Genomic DNA, 24226 nt, shown 5'->3' with positions numbered 1-24226 from the left:
AGTGTAAAAACGCAGGAAACGTTGATTCTATGACTCTCACCCACGTGTAAGGCCGAGGCTATCGAAGGAACTAAAAACCGCAGCTACACCATTTTTGGAGAATGACGTCGTCCGGCACATACGGTTGATATTCATGTTTTATTGAATGGGACGATGAATAATTGAATGTCTCTCTGTCCCTGCAGGGCCTCTGTTTTGGCGGCGCACAAAGCAATGTGGAGGAAATAAAGATCCTGATACGCTGAAAACCAGAGGTATGACCTGCAACTTTAGTTACCTTTCTCACACACACACACACACACACGCATACATACACAAATACGTGTGTACCTCATACAAATACACATACAGGATGCATTCATGCACACATACACACACACGTTTGAATTGCTGTACTTATGTGGACCTTCCCTGACTACATTCATTCTTTAACCCTTTTTTTAAATTTTTTATTATTATTATTATTTAATAGGGGCAGTGCATATTAAGGAACATTTAAAAATCAAATACAAATATGCCAGATTTAGCCACCAGCCATCATCTGTCCCTTGGCAGATTGATGTCACATTTAAAAACACATGTCACAGTTTAATGAATAAAATAAATAGCCTAACCTAAACCTATAGTCCTAATTCAAACCTTAACCCTAAACCCAAGTCCTAACCCTAAAATAAGCTCCTTAAAGAAGTGAGGTGCAGCAAAACATCCTCACTTTGGAGGATTTTCATAAGTCATAAGTGTAGAAGGACAAGAACACACACACACACACACACACACACACACACACACACATTAAACCACAGATACCCACCAGCTGGCCACCACTGGCTGAGATTGTTTGCCACAGGCCAGCCTGCTGTCTGAAGCGACTCTGTCTTTTTCCCTCCTACAGTACATGTGCATACCTGTGGTGCATCAGTGTGGACTGTGTACCACATTTCACTCTCAGAAACTACAGCAAACGGACATTGTGTACCTTCTACCTCTGGAGCAGTACATTACGTTTACACTTACCCACAGGACAGAGGATACTACCAGATAAAAGCTAAAACGCTGCATGTTTTTTTTTTTTTTCCTTCATACAATATATGACCTGACTAATGTCTGTCTCTGCCGCTGTCTCTGCTCCTGCCATCTTTAATCCCTCATGTGCAGTAGAGCAGTGCAGCAGCGGGGTCGGCCCATACATCGCCACAGGGTTAATCTGAGGTCAGCCGGTGCACATTGCAACCCTCCTTGGCTCTGACTCACCTCTATTATGCTGCTTTCTCATGATTGTCTCTGATTGGTATGATTTGTATTTTTTGTTTCTTTTCTTATCCCACGCAGCTGACAGCATGTTTCCCGGCAATCAAATGAAAGATGTTTCGGTTTATATCCTAATCCGAGTGTTAGCAGGCCGGGCTTCTCCTAGGCCAGAGAGGAACACGGTGGCTCTGATGTCAGATTAGTTATCAACATCCAGCAGCACTGTGTTCTTTGCCCTCTTCAAGACAGTCTGCAGTATCGCAGCTAGGACTGCTACAGCGGTAGCCATCATTGAAGTCCACGATGTGTCCAGTCTGGTTTCCCTGAAATTTCGTAAAATGAGCACTCTGTGTGAGAAATACGTTTTGCCGCCACAAAAGGATTATGTGAAGGAGACACGACTAGAAACAAGCAGCGGTTTGACATTTAAATGGCGTGATGGAAAGTACGTGTGTAGAGGCGGGGTGGCAGACAGGCGTAAACATTTACTATGAACTGATGACCTGGGTTCACTTCTCTAGTTTTCCACTGTGAGTGAAGTGTTTCTCATTTAATCATGACCAAACCTTAACTCTGACCTCACCCAAACTCTTTTACTTGCTTAGACATAACTGTTAGCTAACCTTTTCATGTGATGAGCATGTGAAAATGTTGTGCCCAATTCGTTCTTTTGTCTTTTGTGAGACTGTGTTGCCTTGCATTAGTTACTGCAAAAGTCACTGTAGCCTAGTCTGTTTAATAGGTGGAAAAATAGAAGTGAAACACAAAACCTGTCTCTCTCAAACCACTGTCAGGTAGGGCTGCAACTAACGATTATTTTCATTGTCGATTAATCTGTCGATTATTTTCTCGATTAATCGATTAGTTGTTTGGTCTATAAAATGTCAGAAAATGGTGAAAAATGTCGATCAGTGTTTCCCAAAGCCCAAGATGACGTCCTCAAATGTCTTGTTTTGTCCACAACCCAAAGATATTCAGTTTACTGTCATAGAGGAGTAAAGAAACCAGAAAATATTCACATTTAAGAAGCTGGAATCAGAGAATTTTGACTTATTTTTCTTAAAAAATTACTCAAACCGATTAATCGATTATCAAAATAGTTGGCGATTAATTTAATAGTTGACAACTAATCGATTAATTGATTAATCGTTGCAGCTCTACTGTCAGGTCATCCCATGCTCTGTTAGACATCTGAATTTAAATTTCCCAAACAGTTCCTCTCAAGTGCGGCCCCACAGTGCAACAGTAGTACTCTGGTAAACAGCAGCCACTTGTTAGTCTCACTTGTTTTGGGGCCTCGGTGTCCGTGTCTGGCCTGTTCAGAGGCGTAGCAGCCTGTAGCTTCCTCTTCCTCAGAGTGAGGGAAGCTCCCAGCAATCCCCACCCAGCCTGCTGACAAAGGAGACACATTGTGAAAACCCCAGCGGAGCAATCTACAAACAGCTATAAATGGAGAGGAGCTTTTTTTTTTGGTTGCATTCCTCATCAGTGGGTTAGTGGAAACGGGCTGAACAAGGGATTCTTCCATGGAATCAGGAGTCAGCTGAGTATCCAACATTCATAGCAAGTGTATTCATTATGCAGGCTCAGTCATCGCTGCACTAATAGCTAGTTATTATGTGTGCTCCATTTTGCTATGGTGCATCCGTGCAGCTAGCAGAGCGGGTTTGTTGTGGAATCACAGCTCTGTCTGTGACTCAGCTTTTGGGAAGAGCTTCTGAGTGTGTGAGGCGATGGTGACATGGAAGACACGGCACAGTACGCTGTAGGTGTCAATAGATGCTCTGCAGAGGTGTGATGGTAGCACTCAGTGCAGCCCTCTCTGTGGCACCGTGGAACAACTGTGTGTGTGTGTGTGTGTGTGTGTGTCAATGCATGCCCGTGCTCTCTGTGGGTGGTCTTGTAGGCTGGTGAGAAACAGAAATGAGTCACCGATTCCAGCGTCGTTTTTATGCCAAAACCTGCCAGATCACTCTGTCTCTCTTTGAGGTTTTGCATTGTGTCAGAAGAAGAGCTAAACAGCACACTCATAATTATCCTCACATTATCCCCGGCATTGATATGCATCGCTAGGATGATCCGCAGAAACAAACGCATACTTCTGCTCCGCTGCTCCTTGCCTCCTCGCAGCACCAAAGCCAACTATTCACCCTCGCCTCCCAGCTGGTTACCTCCATGATAATGACTGTGGCGGTGTGGGCTGCGGAGCTATTCACTGAAATGTCAGTGTAACCCTCAAACTGTGGCTCCATTGTGGCTCCCAGTTCGCCTGATGGTAAGGAGACACAGGCAGTGGGAAGAAGTGGTGCCGCTAATGAACCTAGTTTTAAGCTTCACTCCGCTCCGTTGACACATCTGGTGGCATTTTTTCCTCCGCATGCTTTCCTTCCCCCGTGCTCAGCTAATGAAGCGATCTGATAAGGATCTGCACTGTGAGGTGTACCCGGTATAGCTTGCACAGGATGTATGTAGGCTCTCTGTACTTATTACTGACTCCTAAATAAGGGTGGGACAAAATATCGATACTGGAATATATCGTCATACTTCCTCTTGTGATACGTCAGAGAGGCACCACAGTTCCTGCTTTTTGCCTTTTTTAGGGGTATTTTTTCTTCTTCAGTTACACAGATATCGTGATGTATTGTAGATGAATTGTCTTGCAATATATCGAGTATCGCAGAATCGCTGTATCGTGATACCATCGTTATCGTGGGCAACATATCGTGATAGTATCGTATCGTGAGTTACTCTGTGATTCCCACCCCTACTCCTAAAGAGGCCTCCTGAAACCTCAGAGCATAACCCGGCGTCACCCTGAGCAGCACATCTGCAGCATCGTACATTCGTTCCCCCCCCGGCTTTCCTGCAGCCATTTGATTAGGTCGTTAGGTATTTCTGCTTAATAAAAAAAGCACACTCTGTCTCGACCATCAGATCCGCTCATCATCAGATCTCTCTCTCTCTCTCTCGTTCTGTAGCGAGTCGAGGCTGCATCACAGTCAAGGTGCTGTGTCGGAGAAAGCGGGGACGTCAGCGAATTAGCGGCGGCGGCGGCGGCAGCGATGTGCTTAGCCCCGCTGAGAGACGTCAGCTCAGGGAAACATCAAAGCTCTGTTGTGGTGCGCTGGATCCTCAACAGTCAACAGCGCATAGGGCAATATATCTGTCAGCCGCTACTCACAGCGGCGGCAACAGCTCTGCCCTGGTTCCCAGAAACCGTATATGTCAGCAATGCCTACACGTGTAGCAAGTATGCCCGTGTGTGTGTGTGTGTGTGTGTGAATGGAAATATTTTTATTCACACAGGCGTAGGGGTTGTTCATACACACAGACACACACATTTAAAGGAAAAAAAATCCACCCTTGGATACTCTTGTGCGCTTAAATATAATTAATTTATAGTGTTCAATGCATGCTTTGTAATTCTTTGCCTCAACCTGCCTTGTCTACTTCTACTTCAGTTATTTATATATCAGTTAGTTTCTCAGAATGACTTTCAACAACCACCAGAGAACTTGTTGCTTGTTGTTGGTTATATGTGTAGGTGGAGAGAGCGATGGCGATAGTGGAGCAAGAGTTTTTCCAGTCGAGAAAAAGCGAGTCAGGCCGCTTACTCAAAACGCGACATGTCTTGTGGCTGCATTGCATTCTGGTCTATTGAAGCTACTGTGGGTGGAAGAAATTGGTGATTTGATTGTTGTGATGATTGTTGAACATGGGTGGAAAATGGTGAGTATTGAAAGAAGCCCTCACTCTTTGTAGACCCACTGAGGGACTGACACTAAAACCTGACATTAACTGTTGCTGCACTGGAAATTCCCTTTATCCACAAGAATAAGAAAAGTACAACAGCAAACAAAAAAATGGGCCCAGACTTGCAAGGTACATTACCAATAGCTGTTTTTTTTAACAGTGTTCAAGTGTTCTGGGGTGGAGTTTTCCTTTAAAAATGTCTGTTTGCATGAACAGGGTGTCCTGGCTGTCCAGCAATAAGCCGTGATAATGTATTTTTCAACATCATGGGTTTGAATCGAGCTTGCGACCTATTTACATGCGAAACCCTGTCTCACTCTTGTTAATAACTCTCCGCTGTTTCTGTCAAACAAAATCGGAAGTGCCATAAAATGTAGAGGAGGTAGAGAGGAGAGGAGGTAGAGAGGAGAGGCAGAAGAGGAGGAGGTGGGATGAAGGAGTGATTGACCGCCTGCTCCTAATGGTTTTAATCCACAGCTCTAGAGAAGGGCCTTTTGATGTTTGGTCCTCTCCTCCCTCTCTCATCCCTCCATCCCTCTGCAGATAAAAGAGGCGAGGATGGGCGTAGGAAAACCTGGGGCTGAGGGGTTCTGCCGCAGCATTTTAATGATCTCTTACTCACTTAACCCCTCATTTGTTTACCGCTGCCTGTAATGCAGGGAGGCTGGCTGAGTGGGTGGGTGGGTGGAGGCCACGTGCAGAACATTGAAGTTTGGCTCAGAGGAGACTGGGTTGTTTATGCTGTGTGTTTGCTCTGAATTTGTCTGTTTGTTTGACTCAGGAAGTAATATGGTTTTAAAGTTTATGAACTGTCTCTGTTCAGCGCCGGCAGCTGGCCGCCCTGGCTGCAGTGTGTGTACGGTTTCTGCTGCTTGCAGGATGTGTGTGTGTGTGTGTGTGTGTGTGTGGTGTACAGTATGTTTATGTGGTTGTGTGTGTGTGTGTGTTCTTGAGAAAAATGAGAGAGCCTACCTATGCAGATGGCACCATAACCTCATCCTGTCTTACTGACTCAGTAAGGGCAAAAGCGCCCACCTTCATCACATCTCCTTCAGCATACTAATGACTATCCTTGGATCTGTTTAATGATTAATTTCTCATACATTTCTCTCCTTATAACGAGACTCTGTATTTCCTTGTGGCTCTGCAAGACTCAAGTCCATGTGCTTGCGGGGTTGAAGGTTCGAGTTCGGCTCGTGACCTTTGTCGTATGTCCCACACTCTCTCTCTCTATCCCCCATCTTTCCTGTCACTCTCCGCTGCAAACTATCTAATATAGCAGAAATGCATCTTGAAAAAATAAGTGTCTCTAACTGACTTCCAGGCTAGGTGAGCTCCCTATCTATATGAATGTGGGTGAAGCGTTTAGACCGCCATATGGCCAGGGAGAACCGAATCCACACAGATTTTATTGGCCAGTTTGAAAAGGCACGGACGGGGGAATCAGACGGCCGGAACAACGGCAGCTGTAGCTCCTCATTGACAAGCTTAGACCTACTGCCCGGCCTGCTGAGAGCTGTGACAGGTATATTGTCACCGGAGCTGTGAGAGCCTCGGCGTGAACCGGGCTGTCTAATGGCTTCACACTTGGATGGGCTTATTATGGACGTGGCTGCACAGAGGGCAACAATGGACCCTTTCACTTGGCCGTGGCTGGTCTGAAACCCTCGCATGGAAACATTGCTGGCTTGCAAATTAGCCTAATCTTAACCCACCCAGGCAAGATGGCCAGCCACTACACACAAAAAATAGGTCTGGAGCAGAAGCCCATAAATCCCTGCAGGGTTGGAGGTCACTTCACAGAGCTTTAGTGTGCTAAAATCGCCCCCAGTGTGGACTACAGGTTGTCTGCAGTCCTCAAAGCTCTCGATGTTCCTTGGCTTCTTTGTTATTATGTGTGATTTACCAGCAGCCAGAGCTTTAAGAAGGAGGCAGCTAACTGAAGGTTGTCAAGCGGGTCAGCGCTGTTAAACGCTGCCCACATTAACGCCGCGCTTAACTCAGAGCAGAGAGCACTTTGATGTACTCCCGGCTTCCTCTCGCTCGAGGCTGTCTCTGGCCTGTCGATAATCGGACGCAGTTTCCATGAACGCTCCACATGTTGGAGGTTCAGCGGTGACGTGGTTTTAATTATGATGGGGGGGGGGGGGAGGGTGGCCGCTGGGCTGTGGCCATATGCTGGCCCAGGGTCCCCAGGGACTAAGCCAGCGGCTTAATGAGCAGCCCCGGGGGAATTAGTGCTACTTTAGCCTCAGTGTTTTGACTGCTGGGAGAGGCCCACTTCTCAGCTGATTTACAGCCGCTGATGGGCTGAAAGAGGAGGAGCAGGGAAAAAAAGGCTTGGGCTTCATCCCGTCTGTTACCAAACATGTCGATTTCATCCTATCCCATTTGGAGGCTGAAATCCAAATTTTTGCAGTCTGAACTTTGTGACCTCATCCTGTGATTGAGGAAACTGGGGGAAGAGGAGCATAATGTTTCAGGTTGAGGTGGGGAAGGAGTTTTAAAACAACACTGCATGTAACACAGTTGTCTCCCCCTCTACCTGAGTGAAAGGCACAGAAACAGTTTCTCATTATTCATCAGAGATGTGACTGACAAAGGAGGATGGAAACAGGATGTGGGGTGGAGAGTCTATCTGTTAAAGTTGAGCAGATTTAGAGCACACACAATAAATGAGGACGCGTGCTAGAAACAACCTGCAAACTGTCATACATTTGTGTCTATCTTTTCTGATGACTGCACTCATCTATGCTATGAAATTGCAATGTCCAAATACATATATTTAGTCCATTAGCCTGAATATCTGAGCACTCCTCTATCCATTCTGAAGGGTTCTCAGCATTATCACTCCATCAGTATCGCAGCCCTTTGAGGTGTTCAAACATTGTCTGTTGATTGATCTTAATGGGGCCCACCCGCTGCGCTGTGCTGTAGCCTTGATAGAAAGTGAGAAAAGACCACGGGGGGCAAATTACATCCAGCCTGCCTATCTTATATAATATTACTGTGGTGACCGCCAGTGTACCCCATAGGGCTGCACCTAATGCTTCTTTTCATGATCAATTAATCTAGCAATCAGTTACCAGAGCCCAAAGTGATTCTTAGAATTTTTTTGGCTGCTGATCAGACTGAGTAAGCAATTCTAAGTATTCATTTTATAATGATGTGAAACGGAGAAAAGCAGCAAATCTTAGCATTTGTGAAGCTGAAACCAGCAAATGTTTGTTTTGTTTTGTTTTTTACTTAATAAATGACGATCATTATCGATGAAACGATCAATTATCAGTTTTCTGCTAATTGACAAATCTATTAATCAACCAATCGTTTCAGCGCAAGCACCACATACATAGGCAGTGTGAAGTGTGTGAAATGAGCGCTACGACTTTGGTGTCTGTGGTTTTGCAGGACCAGTGCATTCATAAATCACGGTGCATTGATTTTGAAGTGAAACTATGGCAGCCAGCAGACAGTAACCCAGTTCCAAACTGACACAGCGGTCTGTAGCGCTATCTGTGTTTTACCCATACGCCTATATATAGATGTATTGATCGGAGCTGGTTATGACCGGTGCCGCTCCACCCGGGGACAGACACGGCCCGTCCAGAGAGCGGGGGGGGGGGGGCCTGTAACAAGACTGACAGGCTGTTGGGTTCCACATCACTTCACACGATTGAACCGTGATGTGTCATCAATCAATCACGCAGGAAGCCGCTGGTGGAGTTTTTCACCCCGTCCTGGAGCGGGCAGATTCAGTTCCTCTGCTCCTGCGATCAAGTGACCGGCTGCCAGGAGAGAAAGCATCCTGCTCAGCTGTCAGTCAGCTCTCCAGGTGCATTGTGGTCTAGCCGAGGATGACTCTTCTGTGCTCGAATGTTCAGGTTATATAGTACTGCAAAAACATGAATCATATTTTTTTTTTTTTCTAAATCCTGTGGTAGTGATTTGAATTTCATCACATGCAGACATAGCTATTTCTTTTATCAGTGTGTGTGTGTGTGTGCATGTGTGTGATTCCTTTGCTCAATTCAGTGAAAAGATTGTTTCAATTCAGTGATAAGAAAAAGAACAAAAATTGGAATTCCAGCAGTCAGTTTTGAAATTTTCATATTGCTTAATTATGCAGCTCTAGTGTCTCGTGCATGTGTGTGTTCATGTGTGTGTGCGTGTGTGTGTGTGTGTGTGTGTGTGTGCCCGTGCATATAAACCACACGAAGACAAAGAATGATCAGCCTTAAAGATTATCCCCAGCCGGAACACAATCCTCTTTGGTGGTGGCGAGCAGTGGGGGCGTCTCGGCGTCTCTCTCTCTCTGCTGTCTAGACGCCGCTGACTGTGTGTGGAGGAACGTGCTGTACCGAGCCGGGCGTCTGTGAGGGAGGGAGGGAAGGAGGGAGGGAGGGAGGGAGTCACAGCTGGATCACACTCTCTGCTCCGAGGCACAGCACATTTTGATGTCTGAAGCCACCCTGTGTCTCTGCACACACACACACACACACACACACACACAGAAAGAGAAACTTCTACATGCCTGCCTTCTTTTTTTCTTTCCAGAGACACGTTTGTGGCAGTTTCTCACACACACATCTACATGCATAGCTTCTCTTTCCACAGACACAAATGAACAAGCTCTCGTCTTACAGTATCTGTCAAAGAGGGTGCCTATACACACACACACACACACACACACACACACACACACACACACACACACACACACAGACAGACAACGCATCCTCCTGAAATACCTCCCCACTCTCCATCCCGGCTCGTCCTCATTCACGGGCGCTTTTGTAGTCATGGCTACTGCGTCATTTCCACTCCCCAGACCCCGCTAACCCGGCCTTGCCAGCAGAGGAAGGACCCATAGTACTTGCTGTGCTGAGGAATGTGGTAACCTAGCAACGGGGCTGGAGAGACAGATCGCTGTGTCGGTCGGTGATGGGCGACCGTGCCTCGGCGCTCTCGCAGCACCGTCTACCTTTTTAGAGGTAAATCCTGCTTCTGAACGGCAGGAGTGATGTAGCCGAATCCTCTAAGGTGCACCAGTGGCACTCGAGGCATGCAAATGTACATTTCCTTTATAATTAATAATAATCATCGTCTTTGCTCGCATAGCACTTTTCAAAGCACAGTCAGAAAGCGATTTACAAAGGGAGAGATAAAAAGGAAAAGATAAAATCAACACTGAGAAGTAAAGAGCAGTGTAAGCAAAACAAGAAAGATGAAGGCAAAGCAAGAACATAAAAACACATAAATATGGAGGTTAAGAAGAGCAAGTAATAAAAGATCATTGCATGAAAGCAAGTCTTTAAAAGTTTTGAGTTATAAGAAGCGGGTTCAGAATTAAAAAGAAATGCATCTCCACGGACTAATGAAGCTGTTTGTCTCGGTTGAAGAAAAGCTGACATTTTGGAGATGCAAGGTTTTCCACCCAGCAGAGACAATATGTAAATTATACACCTGAGAATTTAGACTAGACCTTTAGGATACAGCCCCAGTGGCAAGAGAGCACAATGTTACACCTTGTCTGCCTCTCTCTCTCGTCTGGCTGCTAGGTAGAGGAAGCTACTACAGCGCAGAGTGGTATGGCGCAAACTCATTTATCCTGTCTATATAGGCCATTCATCCTGACATGAAGAATGCATGGGGCTGCTGGGCAATAAAACGTGTGTCCACTGCGGGGGGGGGAAGGCAGCAGAAGGCAGCTTAATATGTGGATGGCAGCGTAATCCAAAAGTACATAAAAACTCTCTTTTTTTTATTGTATTTCTGCTGTTAGAGGTTATACAGAGAAGATGGGAGAGAAAGAGGATGACAAGCAGCATGAGCCAGAATCAGCAGAATCAAACCCTTGGTACATGGTGCGCTCCTTAGCCCTCTTAGTCTCCAGGACAGCTCATTCATAGCTTCCTCTGCTGAAGTGATGAATTGTGGAGAGTTGGAGGGAGAGAGAGAGAGAGGGAGAGGGCCTTCTTGGCCTATTTATGGAATGAATGGTAGACTTGGCTAAACACACTTCATCAGCAAAACTGCCTTCCTCCAAATGGAAGAACTGAGTGGTTATTTTCAGCGTTGGGGCTGAGCCATATTATTAAGCAGCTCTTATACCCTCTCCTTCTCTCTAAACATCGTTCTCAGTGAACTGAATGGAAACTTAACACCCCTTTCGAGTGTGTTCGGTGTGTTTGAGGCTTTTAACCACATCCTGCAGGCAGTCGTATAATGATGACGCTGTGAGATACAGCTTTCAGAGTGCGTTAGCTATCTGCCAAGGTAGTTCAGCAGAGGCAGAGTGTTGCACTGCTTCATCTAGCACACTTGCAGGCTAAGATGCACCAGCCACAAACTGAAAAGCGTGCGCTTGGCAGAACTTGACTTTTTGTTTTTTATCGGGGTGTTTGCTTTCGGCTTCTCGACATCTTCCTGCCGTGTGCTGAATCTGATCTTATATGTGTTTCAGCGTTGAGGGGTAGCACTCTTCTTCTGCAGCATAATAAAGCTGCTGTGTTTTGGCCACTGTCTCCAAAATACACTGTATTTCCGAGCATGTCAATAAGCCATTTTGGGGGCCTTATAATACCACCAGGGCATTTTTAGTGTGGGTGGCCCCAGTGTGAATGCTGCCATACTGTTACATAGCACCATGGGTGAATATATGTGTGTGGGCATTCTCATCATATTGTGTCCTTTCTAATAATATGATGTTTGAATACAGAGCGTGACCCTGAGCCCACCGCCCTTTGTCTTGCGGCACTGAAAGGAGAGGAACTGGGGGAAATGGCAGCAATACGCCCAAACAATGCTTTACTTCCTCGTGTTTCCTGTGGAGGACACGATCTGCCTCGCAGCGCTCTCAGGAGACGCTCGGAAGTCCGAGGATGTCTTGACAGCGGGCTTTCCTGCACATTTCACTCATAATGACTCATGACAGAAAGTTGAGACATTTAAATTGGTAATCTGCAACATCTTCATTTTTTTTTATTTTTTTTTTTCATTTTGGCAGCGTCTTTGGTGTTAAGCATTACTGTGGTGTTTCTGCACTGCACTCATCATTTGGCAATCAAACAGTGCGTCTTTGGTTTTTTCGGTTGAGTTTCTGTAGGTGGTGCTCTTTTCTTTGCCTGTTCAGCCATGGTGGCTGTCGCTGCTCATGCTAACTTCACCAGTTCTTCTATTTATTCTAAACAAACCGCTGTTGCTGCTGCAGGAAACATAAGATGCATCAGTTCCTGTGAGCAAGAAACCTACACAACACCGGGTGTTTACAACAGCAAATGCAAAAGCTTTCATGAACTGGCTTTAGGTTGAGTCACTGTTGTGTTTTATCATTCAGCAAATGACTATACAGATAAATTGATTATTTATTTATATGAAAATGTCACTGATTATTACTTTAAATCTTTCAGAAGTTATGAAAGCAGTTAACTTAAGTGGCCAGCTTAAAAAGAAATCAGTATACCTACCATTAGTCATCATTGTCAATCATTGATCAAATGTCAATCATTGATTGCAAGATTATTTTTCCTTCATGGCATCACTGTATTATGTTTTTGTTAGGCTTTGTCATTAGGTACAGTAGTGTCTGTTTGCAGCATTCTCATAAAGCATCCCCCTTGAGACTTCATAAACAAAAAGATTAAATGGTGTATTTTAGGCTTGTGGATGAAATGATCAAAATGATTTCTACGATTTTGAACTTGTCACATTGCGGGCAAAAGTTTCAAAGTTTGCCAGTTTCGCTAAAAACGGCTCCTTACAAATGTGAAGGACGAATGTGAAACCGTTTCTCCCCAGTGTGACAACTGTCTGGTGGAGAAAAATAACCACCTGAAAGTGTCAAGGTTTCCCTCTAAGGATGCTTATAAAGTGACTCTGCCGGTGTCCCCGCTCTCTGTGTCTCTGTGCTGCTCCGTCCTTCAGCCGACCCCCGCTGGTGTCGGCCTGCTGCCCGCCGGACTGATCGCTGCCTAACAAGATCGCTCAGTGGGTTAAGATGTGTGATGCATGTGCACAATAAATCGAGAGGTACAATGTGCTGAAATAGATAGGTAGAGAAATGTTGATATCCAGCTGTCACAGAGTGCTTTTGAAATGTTCGATTCGTCTGTAAATGCCGGTGTAGGTGGTGAAATAAATGCTGTCACTGGATGAATCTCTTTGTACTTAAAACTCATTTGTAAATCTTTTTTTAATTATGTAATAAATGACTTGTTTCCTAAAGATCCTAAAGATTTGATTTAGTTTCACTCAACCCGTCTTGGTGAAAGTAAATTCAGAGTGCAAGGTTCCCTGCCTCGCCCCAGAGCCACGCAGGTGTTTGAAGCGAAGACCGTAAATGTAATCAGAGGATAATTAAAGCCTTCCTCCGAGGAACTGATGAATATTTCAATGGGCAGAGCAGAGGCAGCATCTTGGAGGGTTTTTGCTCTGCGTCGGTTGTTGATTTATAAAGAGCCCAGGGGAGGGGAAGCCAGCGCAGGGGGTTGCCAGGTCAAGTCCTGGACACAGCTGCATTATTAGCAGAAGGTCAGCTGTCAGCACACGTCTGCAGGGCTCACATCAAACAGTTCGCTCAATTTTGCGCCTCAGAATGACGTGTTTGCAGCCTTGTAGGCCAGTTAATGAAGGCCTTTTTCTTCTCTGGCTGCTTCCACTTTTTTTCTTGTCTCAATAAAACAAAGTTAGACCACAACGAGCTCGCAGCGCACGGTCCATCTGGAACAAGTTTTATTACCACGCCGTAAAAAGATATATTAAGTACAACGGTGGCAGACTGCCCATATTGACCTGAATAGCTTCCACTACTACAATACTATTAAGACGAGGCCGGATGCCTAACGGCTGGGCTAATCCCCATCGAGAGCGCATTAGTCTGGGCTCGGGCAGGCAAACGGCTCAGGCTCAGTGGGTGTGGTGCTGAGCGGACGTCCAGCTCCTCTTCCTCCACAGCGGAGGATCGTTAGGTGTCCGCTGTCATCCTCCTCCAGCCCTTCATCCTGCCAGGACTGCTGCTGTTGTCGCTGCTGCCGCTGCTGACACTGAGCCGCCCTGACACAATGGTGTCACCGCAGGCCCCGCCCAGCTCGTCTTTGACTGACAGGGAGCAGGGAGGGCGGGCAGAGGCTAGTGTGCGACCCCCCCCCCCCCCCATATGGAGAGTTGTGAGAGAGAGGAGAGGATCATGGGAGTAGAGATGGTTCAGGCCTGTGTTGTTGTGATCCGCGCTCAGCCAGGAGGAAGAGAAGCAGAGGAGCGAGCCGCCTCTCAGCTTCCCCCAGCGGAGGAGGAGGAGGAGGAGGAGGATGGCAGGAGGAAGGCTTGTTCCAGTTTTGACAGCTCAAAGCCCATAATCCCAACCGGAGAGGCGTTCTCCCGCGCCCAGAAGCTGCTGGCTGAAATGAACCATAAAGAGCAGTGCGAAGAAGAAAGCACTCGCTCTCTTGAAGGAAATACACTAACATCCAAACTTGACTGTCTCAGTTATTCTTTGTGCTTTGTGGCTGTTTGCAGACTGAGGTAGCGAACAGAGGCCTTTATTATCTTCACTCTAGGAAGCGACCTTTACACGCTGAGGAGCTTACAGTGGGAGGGATAAAAGCGGGATAGAGTCTCTGATTTTTAATGAAGGGGGTTGGAGCATCCTCAGGCGGACCTCCTGCAGGGCGTGCCGTAAAAAAAAAAGAGCTGTGAAAACAAGATAATCTAGCCCAGATACTTTGCTCTAATAGACTCTACTCCACCCAGCCTCTTTGAAATAAACTGAAACGTTGCATTGCGGGAGCCGGCCTTTGAATTTCAGGAATGCTTACTTAAGTCCAAATGAAGGACTAAACTCTTTAATGTTGACCTTCGGGAGGCCACTCTCATGCTTGGTGATGTCTGGTCTTCTGAAGTTCCTGATTACACATCGGCAGTGTTCTGCACAAGGCTGGCATCTCCAGAAAGGTGATTTTCCTGAATTGAGAGAAATAGATGGGTTTTTTGTTTGTTTTTTGTCCTTTTTATGCCCACTTATTTTTTCCTCTGTACTGATTTTGTCCCAAGGTAATAAAACATGTTCTACTGCAAGTGTGGGAAATACCAGTTGTCAAGTACAGTAAAAATGGCACATTTTTAAAATACTTAGTGGGAGGCAGTGTGGCCTAGTGGTTAAAGCAGCCGTCCTGTAACCTAAAGTAGAGCTGAACAAAAACAAATCTAAATCACAATATGAATTTCCAAATCGCAGAGGCTACAAGTAATTTCTTACGAGACAGAGGCATCCAAAATGGGTTTCTAAACAAGGTGTCTTAGAGCTGCAGGTAATCTTTGGTGCATGAACCAAGTACAATATTGGTGAAAACCTTTCATCATACTCAAACTCAGTAAATCCTGCACACTGACATCTATTTTTTTTTTAACAAAATCACTTTTTAAAGTTCTAAAACTATTTATGACAAGAAAAGATATCTGTCAGATAATCGCAATTCGACTTTTTTTTGTCAATATCTTTCAGCCCTGACCTAAAGTCACAGGTTTGATTTCTGCACCAGCTGTGTTCTTTCTCCAAGTGTCCCAGAGACACTGAACTCCTAAGTATGAGTTGCTTGGAAAAGAGCGTCTGTATATCCCTGCTCTCCTCTGTAGCTAAGCCTGGTTCCTTGAAGAAGCAAGGCTGCCCTGTCCCACTGTGGGCAGGATAGCAGTGGAAGCAGGAGGAGGAGGAGGAGAGGGCCGGTGGGGAGGTTTTGGGGGGGAGGCAGGGATCACAGCTGCTGCAGCAGCGGTATTGTGTCAGAGTGTTTCCTCTGCGACGTGCCAGCTGACCCCGGTGACCCCCGTGGCATCGAGCCAGACCTGCCCGAACAAGAGCTGCCCTCAGTGGGCCAGAGCCACAACAGGCGTCCAGAAGAACAGTCTCTCTCTCTCTCTCTCTCTCTCTCTCTCACACACAGTCTTAGTCTCTCACTCTCTCTTTCCCCGTCTCTCTACTTCACTTTCATCCTCTCTTTCTCTCTGTGACAGACTTTTTCTCTCTCTTATTGATCTGTGCTTCTCTTTCTCACTCTTGCTCTTTTATCTTATTCTCTCTCCATCTTTCCCTCTCTCTCTCTCTCTCTAGCTCCTCATCTCACTCCATCACACTCTCTCTCCTCCGTAATGAGTGATGATTAATGAGTACGTTCACACACCGGGCCGTACATGTGATGAGAGGTTAGGTAGCAGAGAGCAGAGTTCAGGCAGCTGATCGGCCACACTGAGTAAATACTATGGTTGAACTGATGGGTCAAATATAATGACACGGCTCTCTATCAGGATGCTAGTGCCGTGTTCACGCCTAATCTGATGCACAACTCCCAGATGGGGTAATAATTAAAGTGACGGCACCAATTGCACCAAACACACACACACACACACACACATACACACATAACAGCTCCAGCCTTTGTGTTTGCATTGCAGTTATACCGCATTTTACATAGCAGAGACTTCATGCTTATTCATGCTTATGGCTTAGGATGTGTGAGTGTGAGATTGTGCATGCATATGAATAAATGAACAAGAGAGAGACAGAGAGAGAGAGAGTGTGTGTGTGTGTGTGTGTGCGTGTGTGTGTGTGTGTGTGTGTGTGTGTGTGGTTAACCTTGGATGGTGCAGGCCTCCTCCCTCTGCATGATGCTGCGTGACACTTGGCAGGACGGCATGCTGGGAGTGCAGACTCGAGCCGTTCGCCTGGCAGAGAGGGGAGCACAGCATGCGACGCCCGGAGCTGATCATTAGCCTGCTCCCTTTGTCGAGTGTTTGGACCCTCGCTCCTCCTCCTCCTCCCCCATGGCTGCCCTCTGTCTTCCCTCTCCCCTCTCCCCTTTTTTACTCTCTGCCTGTCATTTCATCACCCGCCGCCTTCCTTTCCGCCCCCTATCGACTCTCTTTCTCACTTTTGTTCCTTCGTTTTCTCTCTTTCTCTGCCCCCCCTCCCTCCTTCCTCTGTATCAGCCACTATTCCTCCTCCTCCTCCTCCTCCTCCTCCTCCTCCTCCTCCTCCGCAGCTCTGTGCTTCCTCTCTCTCCCTTTAATCATTTTCTATCTCATTATTACTCCGTGCAGACCTCCCACTCCCTCTCTCTCTCCCTCTCTCTCTCCGTCTGTCTGCCTATTGGTCTATTTTAGTGTTCGCTCTCTTCCTCCTGATGAAGGGCGCAGCACGAGGACTGTGTAAAGCAAATGATTATTTCATGATGTGTTGTCTGCACAAGAACTGGGTGAGACACAGCAGGTTAGGTTGCATTATCAGCAATCAAGCTGGGGACAGAATGCAGACAGACAGATATATTCTATGACGTTTGAAGGAATCTTGGCTAAAGGTGCTCAGAAATTCAGTCTTTGCACAATGTACCACTGTTAAGCCTCAATCCAATGCCAATCTCTTTTCTATATATCTCATACTCTGTTTAATGCCTCTCGCCCTATTCAGTATAACTGGAGCAGTGAGCTGCTGGACACTCGCTACAGCTGTAATCACGCTGTATGCCATGTTGCCTGAATGCACATGAGTTTGAATTGATATTTGTGCACATATGTATATTCTAGGGATGGGACCATAATGCAATGTAATAAATAAAAGTTAAATTCAAGTATTACTGTGCAGAATTATGTTTATTTCTGAGCCACAAATCTTTCTAGCGATGGCATTGGCTTGCTAGAATGTAAACAACAATTTAAAAATGTCATTACAAAGTGCAAATAGTATAATTTGGATGGAGAGCTAGTGAAATTTTGATGGTCTAGCCGTCTCATTTGTGATTACTGCAGAAGAATAAAATGGTGCTGATATCGCGATTCATTTTTCTGCCCCATGATACGTATTGTCACATTTATTTCGATGCATCGTCCCATCCCTAGTATATTCTGTTGTCTGTCGTTTGTCCTAAATTGTCCCTTTGCACTATATGTGACGCCCTGTTGTCATAACAGTGTCAGTATGTGCTGTGTTACTGTGTGTTAAGTTGTTGTTGTTATGTCTTCACCATTTCCACCAAGACAATTTCCTGTGCCTTTATTGCATTTGGCAAATGAAGTGACTCCAAGAGCAAAATTGTCTTTTTAAAACAGTAATATATAGTGGTAATATATTAAATGTGTCCTTGTCAAGGATATGGGCTCCCACATGTATGTCCCAATATGTGTGAAACAAATTAGTAGTCGCCCTCTCTGCCCCCCCCCCCCCCCCCCCCGCCAGGAGCCTGAGGTGTTTTTGTTCAGACAGACAGGATCCCACTGGGGTTGGCTTCAGCCCTCCAACGACCAAAAGGGTGGAAAAAGCCTTCACTCCCCCTCACCCCCCCCCCCACCCCCCTTGGAGGATAATACAACATTGTATCCCCCCTCCCTCCTCCCCACTCTTCTTCCTCTAATAAACCCCACCCCATCACCTCCCCATCAAATATAAATGTAGCCAGGGCCTTCTCCCTCGGCGGCAGCCCCAACACCGCAGCATACCTTCAGCTCCGCGCAACTGTCCCATGAATAATTCACCCCATGTGGGACGTGTACGTGGGCGTGCCTCGATCTAGACGAATGTGTCTCATCCCCCCCCCCCCCCCCATTTTTTCCCCTTTCTTCCCCTCTTTTCTTAGGGATGAAACTCAGGTGGACGCCACCTTTTCAAGTTGAATTCATCACCTCTCATCCCATTAACACCTTTAATCAAGCTCTTTACATCTTCAGATGCTTTAGGTCTTTGGCTCCAATTAAAGAACCTAATGAATTTTGTCCATTCAGTGTTATATGAATAGCCTTTTGCGTTAACTAATTATAGATCCGACTCCACCACTGGTCATGTCCTGCTCTGTAATTGGATTTTCCCCAAGGGTTCATTGATTTCATGTTGAAACTGGCTGAACCATTAGAGAAGGTGCTGGGTCGGATGTGAATCATGAGAGGTTGTGGAAACCTGCATTGTGATAGCTGCCTTTTCCACCTATTATTGTGACAAACGGAGAATATTTGGTAGTATTAGTTTCCTTGTAGCAGCCAATGCTAGTGAAAAGTTGTCCGTGTCAGGCACAATAAATGGTGGGAATGTCAGCTATTAGTGTTGCAGGTTTCTATGTCCTCTAACGATCTGGATCCTGTGAACCGCCCAGCTGTTGGCCACTGGTTAGTCTCCTCCTTAGAGCCGTTTCCTACAGCACACTGGGATAAGGAGGGAGAGACACGGAGGGGGAGTAAACCTCAAAACAGCCCCTACGGCAAGCAGGTGGCAGCTTTTTCTGAGAAGGAGGAATATTTAATCAGCAGAGAGAGTGTGTGAAAAGGAGGGAAGGAAGAGGGGGATGAAAGAGATGAAAGACCCTCAGTTCAAAGAGACCAGTGATGAGCTTTGGCCTTATTGGGCTTGTGTCTAAAGGGCCCTTGCGGTAGGTTTGTGTTAAGAGGCCCCATGCAATAGGCTGTGGAGGAAAGAGCTGGAGAAACGGGGCTAATATCTGTCATGGCTGCCCCAGCCAGGAATACGCTGCTTTCTGTTGTTGCCTGCAACAACGGCTGAGGAGAAGCAGATAACATTTAACGTGAATCCAGTAATCTGATTGCAAAAAATTGATTGTTATAATCTGTTAGAGGCGCTACGAAAAACACAGTAATTGAATTGCTGATACTGAGGTGAACGTTTGTTGGATTATTGTGAAACATGCTTGAAGGGAACAAGGAAGGATTTTGATTGGGATATTAAAGACAAATCTGTTAAATGCTTATTAACGTTTTCACTGAAATACTGACAATAATGACAAGTGTAGACAAACACGACTAATTGTAGCCTCTAAATCAACATCAAATGCCAAATTATTTTGGAAGCAAATTAACCCTGAATTCATTTGAATTCCGTGACTGATGAGGCCTGCAGTTTGAAGAGGTGATGTGGAAGTTTTGAAAGTAACCTTCCCATTCGGGGGGCTTTGTGGTTCTCGGGGCTGTGTCTGTCTCCGCCAACAGCAGACTAGAATAACAATGCTCCGACTGGGCCTCTGGTAGCAGCTGATACGGTCATTACCGACTACTTGATGTGTAATGTCACTCTGGGTGACAGCAGTGCTTCCACAGCGCTTCACTGGCTTACTGAGACCTTGTACATAATCATGTGCGGAGGGTAGGCTGTCGGCTGCGTGCATGTGTTTTGTGCTTTCGGTTCAGGGTGTGCATTTACATGTTTGTTTTTGTCACGCATGTGTCTCGTGCGCTGCCCCTACCCAGTGCCTGAAATCCATCAAAACCACCCACACTCAATCCCAAATGACTGTGTCCACCCGTAATGCTAAGCCATTTCTCCCTGAAAGCTGAGCTGATCCGTCGTCATCCTTCCTCCAAAGATTAACATTTAACAACGGCGCAGGAACAGCTTCCCATCCGGCTCAAAGAGATCAATACATTTGTTTCCCTTTTTTTTTCCGAAAGCCGATTTTAGTCTGCCTTTGCCAATCATCCATCGGTTATGTAAGGAGTCAGAATGCGGGGTTGGTTTTCGGTCTCGGTGGTCTGGGGGTTCTGCTGTGGGGATACACATACGATTAGAGATGCTCTGCAGTCCGGCGCTGAGCGTGGCATCGCCGTTGTTGATGCCTGGCCCCCCTGCCTGGCCCCCCTGCCTGCCCCGCATCCTGTCACACCGGATTACAGCACTGGTTGACAGAGTCGTTGTGGCATGTGCTGCCCCGCCGCCGCCGCCACCGCCGCTGCATGTGTGAGCCAGCCATTTCACTCCGCCGTGGTTTTTTCGATGCCAGGTTGCGGTCAGGGGTCAACGCCGCACTCAAACCGCGATGAGCATAAGAGCATGAGACTGGGATTCCACTCGCCGTGATCCCACTTGCATCTGCTTCATATGTATTAGTCAGTAGAGAGGCTGTGTGTTAATCCATAAGGCACCTTGTGTGATGTCTGTTTACTGCAGTGTTTCCTCTCTGTGATCAGTACTGCACTGCTGCTGCATATCTGTGGCACTGAAATTTTGGAATTTCATAAAACCAGAGTTGGGGGAAAAAAACACTTTCTTCATTTTTTCTCTTCTCTCTTTTTCCATTCAATTCACTACAACAGTATTTACCCGACACAGGGCAGTTTAAAGCATGCGGAATAAACATATCACATAAGAAAAAGAGAAAAAACAGGACAGATCATAGGCCACTTAACACTCCACTTTACTGTGCAGAAGTGGTGTGTAATCTGTGAGCGATGCATTCAGTTTAAATGACTCTTTTCAGTGACTCAGGATAGACCTGCTATCTTGTTTCGCTAAATAAACATATAATACTTGCATATAATACAGTAAGTTTTCTCTTTCCAGTCTTTCCAGCACCCCCACTCCCTGTGACAACCCTTGATTGTACTGACTTTGTACTTGTTTTTTCTGCCTCTCTCTCTCTGCACCAGCCTGGCATCAGATGGATTGGTCTGTAATTATGTTTGAAGCAGAGTGGTCACGGTGTCAGTCGGTGTGCTGCTAATGTGCTAAATGATAGAGAAGAGGGCTTCCCTCCATGGCTGCACCAGTGCTGATACTGGCATCGGGTAACGATGCCAGTCTGAAATAGACTGGTGGCATCATCAGAAGAGAGAGAACTTTGTTAAAATCAGATGCAAAAACCTGTGTGTAACCTGTCGAAAAATCTAAAGTAAAGTGACTTGATTTTCTGCCTTTTTCAAACAGAGAAGTATGGGTGAGCTATGGATTATACCACATTTTGGTTCATTTTTATGTCCAGTGACCCCAAGCTAATAGCCAAAGTCGATATTGTTCAATAAAAGTAATGGATCGGCATTAAATGATACATGGTCACTAGACTCGCTTTGTGCTTGCCGTTTGTTTGTTTACTAGCTTGCTTTTTGGCGTTTTGTCTCCAGCAGCCTGGCAATGGATTGGTCTGTAATTATGTCACAAGAGTGCGGTTATTGTGTTTCGGTCAGCATGCCGCTACTGTGTTGATTGATAGAGAAGTGGGGTTCCTTCCCCTGATCCCCCACTTGTTTATTCCTTCTGCTGAGAAGAGGAAGCCCACAGTACCTCATTCATTCTTCCTCTGTCTCTCCTCGCAGTGTGTGTGTGTGTGTGTGTGTGTCGTTAAGTGAATACAGTTCCCGCTCCTCTCACTGCAGTTGGAGGCGAGGAAACCGAGCCAGAAGACAGAGGGGAAAGCAGGGAGAGAGAGAGAGAGAAAGAGAGAAAGAGACGGAGAGAGGCAGGAAGAAGGGAGATTTATTTTGACACATTTGAGGACAGACAGTGGCTGGAGCTGAAGGCCAGCTCAGCAATCTGTCTTCGGAGGAGGAGAGCCTGGATTTATATTGTCTCCACTGATATACAGCACAGACACACACACAGTTATTTTCATATTTGTTTTGCAGAGCAATAATTAGATGGCATTAATTCCTCTGGGAGTAAATAAAATTGTCCACTGGTAATTTTCTGCCTCGTCGTGGTGTCGCTCATGGCAGTTTCTAAATCTCACCATTTAATTTTTGCCTAGAGAAAGGCCATCATAGCCTCAGTCATAAACAAGCTATGCCGAAACTATTTCAAGATGTTTTCTAGTCTCTAGTCTGCGGCTGCATCTCCGTTATTCCCCCAAGCACATGTGTACCACAAACATCTCTCCTTCTCCGCAACATGGAAATATTTCCGGTACTGTTAAGTCTGTAGTAGTGTCCGTTTATTTACAAAAAAACAGTGACAGATTCTGTACAGTACCGCAGCTCATTTGTAGCGATGATATATAGACCTAATTAACTATCAGTTTATATTTGAATGTGATTTCAGCTCTCTGGCGACCTAGTTGATCATTTCCTTGCATCTCTTCTATGGAGAATAATGTTAAGCTACTTGCTATATTATCCGCAAACACAGCTTGTAGCATATTACATACAAATCTAGTACTGTGTATACAACAACATGCTTTGTTATAAAATGCTACAGTATGTGTTGTCTTACAATCACAAAAAGATTTAGCTGTCTATATACAGTATATTGCTATATGTACATCTCTGCAGCGCAGCAGATTCCTGAAAACTAATACTGTAGATGATGAACCCAGAAGTAGCCTAATGCTGTGTGCTATTTAGAGTCACAAGAGAAACATGAACACTTGTGCCTCAAGCAAGATGCCTTGCTTGAGGTTCCTACTTGGAATTCTGACACGAGTGGCCGTTCTGCTGCATTTTTCCTAGTAGGAAGTTGGAATTTGAGGCTTTCTGTCATCTATGACAGTGATGCTCAACCTTTTTCATATCAAGGACCCCTAATTTAGTCACATTAGGGCCACGGACCCCCATTTGATGAGATTTTGTCTCTCTGACCCAAATCTGTGAATATTCTTATTGTTAAATATGATCTTGTCCAGAATTCCATGACTATCTGTATTGTAGGTAGAGAGATAAAACAAAACAGTCATTCTTCTACATTCTCTAATTGTGTTCACTTCTGAAATAATGAAATAATAAAGTTTAATAATTCATCAATTTGCTAGGGACCCCCTGGAACCCCCTCAAGGACCCCTGGTGGTCCCCGGACCCCACGTTGAGAACCACTGATCTATTGAAACACAGAACCATAGTTCTCCCGTCGAGTGACATTGTCGAAACTCATTTGCATGCGAAGACGATTATGGGAGATCAAAAGTTAGTTATAAGTTAAATATAAGTTACATTTTCACAATAGTGCAACTTTTACTTTGTTTTATTAATTATAGCTACACTGCTCAGTAGAATTGAGTCGAGTTGGTTAACTTTTATCACACCTTGACGAAGCTTCATATAGCGTCCGGTTATGAGGACGGCAGATGAAGTGCCTCACGTCTACTTGAGGCTGAGTTTGGCTCTCGAAGACCCCGGCGCCATGGTAAAAAACAGTGTCCAGGCACCGCCACTCTGTCCTCCCACCACTCTCCATTAACATCAACAGTGTGATGTTGACAGCGCAGCGCCGTGCCTCCACGTCTGCCCTTTCTCGCCGGCTGGCTTCCCTGACATCAGTGTGGTCGGAGCCGTTATTTCTCCTGACCGTGAAAGAGACACACTGTTTGTGTGAGTCATCCAGAAACCGAGCTGTGTGTCAGGCTATAAAAAAAAAAAAAAAAAATTCCCTTCTTCTCAGACCACAGCGCTAATCAGTGGAAGGATGTCATCTGCAGAGAAGAAAAAAAAAAAGTGAAAACCTTGAGCAAAGTGATGAGTTCAGTTGTACTTCATGTGC

General features: G+C 45.7%; 1 protein-coding gene across 1 annotated transcript in view; it reads left to right on the top strand.

Annotated features, from left to right (window-relative positions):
• LOC139644858 (tyrosine-protein kinase Fyn-like) overlaps positions 1–24226 on the top strand; it is a gene marked incomplete at its 3' end in the record, with an annotated part of 58787 nt that overhangs the window by 11445 nt on the left and 23116 nt on the right. The window contains exon 2 of the mRNA XM_071520372.1: positions 186–254. The remainder of the gene's footprint in view (positions 1–185; positions 255–24226) is intronic.

This window comes from Centroberyx affinis, unplaced genomic scaffold (assembly GCF_046629955.1).
Source record: "Centroberyx affinis isolate AG114_WGS23_722 - 3 ecotype Tasmania unplaced genomic scaffold, CSIRO-AGI_Caff_v1 ptg000794l_1, whole genome shotgun sequence".
In the NCBI taxonomy this organism is placed as follows: domain Eukaryota; kingdom Metazoa; phylum Chordata; class Actinopteri; order Beryciformes; family Berycidae; genus Centroberyx; species Centroberyx affinis.
This window is presented reverse-complemented; position numbering and strand designations above follow the sequence as displayed.